This window comes from Aplysia californica, unplaced genomic scaffold (assembly GCF_000002075.1).
Source record: "Aplysia californica isolate F4 #8 unplaced genomic scaffold, AplCal3.0 scaffold00468, whole genome shotgun sequence".
Taxonomy (NCBI): Eukaryota; Metazoa; Mollusca; class Gastropoda; order Aplysiida; family Aplysiidae; genus Aplysia; species Aplysia californica.
The window spans coordinates 87136-90653 of record NW_004797738.1 but is presented as its reverse complement, the minus strand read 5'-3'; positions in this window follow the sequence as shown (position 1 = coordinate 90653).

Sequence of the window (3518 nt, the reverse complement as noted above, 5' to 3'; positions counted from 1 at the left end):
TCTCTCTCTCTCTCTCTCTCTGTGTGTGTGTGTATCCGTGCACGCGTGTGCTTGTGTGTGTGTTGTGTTGTGTTGTGTGTGTGAGTGTGTGTGTGTGTTTGTTTGTGTATGTGTGTGTGTTTGTCCATCTTTGACTCATTTGTCGGTGTAAGAGCTCCGCACATGGAAGTAGCTCGAAATAAACTGTCAGTTGTGAAACTTTGGAAATTATTGTAGAGCACCCCCACCCCCCTTTTCCCCTCGATCTAAATGTAAAACTCGAGATCTGAAAAATATAACCTGGTCAGTACACGTAGCCAGAAAAAAATATGACACATTTATCATGTCCTTTATGTTATGTATACCTTAAGTCAAGCCGTTGTCTTCCTTCTGTACCTCAGTCAAAGCCACTGTCCTCCTGTTATTATCACTAACTGCACATACCTGTATACGATTTTAGCCTTTGGGAACAATCCTGGTCTTTCTTTTCGCCGCGATTACGAGTTTGTAATGGTTGGTAAAGCAGTCTACAATGAAGTCCTCGAATTTGTTCCGCATATCACTATTATCACCAACATGAAGATTGAAACATACGAGAGGTCTGTGTGCTACCTAGCTATACGTTTTTGTTCAGACTTCCAACTGGAATTTCCAGTGTTGTCCTCGAATTTGTTCCGCGTGTTATCAACATGAAGCTGAGATTTCCAAAACAAGCATAAATAACGTGTGCTAAAGTTGAGACGTCAGACCCAATTATAGACATATGGGCTACTCATAGACTGCGCTCTGTCATGGCCGCCGCTCTTGGTTGTAGCAAAAACTTTGCTGTAAAGTGAAGAGTGTACGTGGATAAAACACCAGTCTCGCTATGATTGAGTGTGCATGGCACCTCCACCCACCTGTACCATTATTAGGCTCAAATATGGTTAAATTATGCGCTCCAGACAACAGGATATACGTCGACGTATTCGCGATCTGAGATGATAAGATCATTGCAGAAAGCCACCCAATTTAAAAAACCCAGGTAAGGTAACTTAAAACTGGTTTCCAGCAACCGGATACTTTGGGAGTATGTGACTTAGCACATTCGTGGTGTAGTTTCCAATGCAACTTTGTGATTTCTGTACTGGGCTTTGTTAGTTCCGTTTGCAAGAGAAAAAGGCTGAGGCTGAAAAGAACACAGGTTTACAAAGAACGCTATTCTACTCGTACATCAGTAAGACGGATTTTGACAGGGCAATAGTTTGAATGTGTGGGCTTGGACAACACACTCAAGGTGGAGCAACACCTGCAGCACTCTACATCCCCTCTTACTGAATACTATTAATGAATCTGAGTAAATTATGGTCAAATGACATCACAAACAACAAAAGAAATTGTATAGGTTTAGCACCCCTATCAACACTATAAGGTTATTTAAGAGGCGGGACCTCCGGGTTTAACGTCACTCTCCGAAAGGACCGAGCCAAGTGGGAAATTCGTGTAAAGTGCCTTTCCCAAGGACTCAGCGTCGGACCGAGCAGAGGCTCGAGCCCCCAAACCCGCAATCTAACGACTATGAGTCCGGTAGCCGAACCACTCGGCCACCGACGCCACAATGACATTGACATCACAGACTATACTCAAACACCGTGTTTTCAGGCGCTCCTAAATTTATGAACATGGAGTTTAAGAAAACATCTTAAAGCTTGTTCATTTGATGTGAAAAAAACAACCCCTTCATCTTGAATAGAAGTCGAAAATTATATTTGGGAATGATGTAGATGAGGGTCGCTTAGTGTCAGAAAAGTTGGGTGTCAATGACATTTTTGTGTGTCTTTGATCAATGTCTTTCAGTATAATCCACACATAAATGTGTATTTAAATAAACGTTAAAGGTGTTGTGCAGAAATTTAAAAAATGAATTTAAAAAACCCTAATAAAATAAAAACTAATTGATAAAAATTTCCAATCATGTTTTAGAAAAGGCTGTTTTTCGTTTTGTTTTATTTTATTTGCCTTGTTTTTCGATTCAGTGTTTCCTTCTTTTTTTTTTTTTACTATGATGACATACTGACAGTTCTGACCTTTGTAGGGAAATGTAACTGCTACTACATGTACTCCCCCCCCCCCTTTTCACAATTGCTTAGTGGTTATAATTTTTGTTCTTTCACATTGTGGCAGATAATCGCTTCCCTTTTCAAAACTTTACTGCCACTTTGTCCCTAATTAACAAATTTCAATTCAGTTTGTTTGGAAGAACACAGGCTCATCAAGTGTTTGTGTTTCCCCCCATTTTATTCTACACTTGCCCCCCCCCCCCCCCCTCTCGCCTTGACCTTCGTTTGCTCATATATTTCAATGGTGCACTCCATAGTGAACCGGAAATACGTAAAAGTGGACAATAGAAATAAATCTGCTGACTTTCCCAAGGAAAAGAGAAGAATGCGGTCGTTTCTCTGTATTGATACAGGACATTTCGATGCGGTATTCAGCCATAGTGTTTGTTTGTTCGAAGTGGTTTCATAACTGGCTAAGTATAATATTGTATTACGATACTTTATATGTGATGGTTATACAGAGTGTCTTAATAAAAAAAAAGGACACACTTAAAAGGTTATAACTCTGCACTAATTTCAATAAAATTGGAAGAATTCTAGGATTCAACCATGGGGACGTCAATTTTGTAAATGTGAAGAAAATTAATCATCTTGTTCGAGAATTATCAAGTTTTAAAAATTTCAGCAAAAATTGGGTAAAACGCAAAATTTTACTTCTTAAAAGCGTAATTCCCACTGTTTTGATACTCTTTTCGTCATATCAAGTGTATCCGCCAACAGTGTCAGATTTCCTAACACACTTTAGGTCTGAACTAAAAGGCGACTAATCAACGACATGGCACCATTCAGTTACAGAAAGGTACTCTAATCTCCGGACAGATTTCACGGTTCGCGCCAAAGCCAGGTCACTTGGCAGGTCGCTCGCTTCGCGTGACTGGTGAAATCGTACCCAGAGTTCAACGGTGCGCGACGACAGAACGAACACACCATTCCAGACCACTTGCCAACAAAACGACTGGTTCAGGTGTAGACCAATGTTTGTTACTGTGCTAGAAGTAAACGTTTAGGCAATAATGCAACAGAAGGAGTTTGCTGTCAATAAGTACACATGTGGGATGTTTGTCGACCTACGCGTAATGAAGAAGTTTCCGTCAAACCAACGTATGTGGTGTGTAAGCGGTTAGGCTCTTCCCCTGAGCACACAAAAGATGTGCGTACGATTCCAGACTGGGGAGTTTTTTTGTTTAAATCGAGTATCTCTGTCTGTCTGCGTGAGTGCTATTCTCATCCTCTGTCGGTCCATGTTGACACCAAAAGGCACGGTCAAAGTATCTCGTCTTCTACGTGTATAAATTTGTGTCGACAAGAGCGTAAGAGTGGTTGGCGGGTGCTCTGGTGAGGACTCCTTCTTTCCTATCAAAACATTTATCATCCTTTTCTCTCGACCTTATCTCTCGTCTTGTTGAGTTTTTTTGTTGTTGTTTTTTTGTTGGGGGGGGG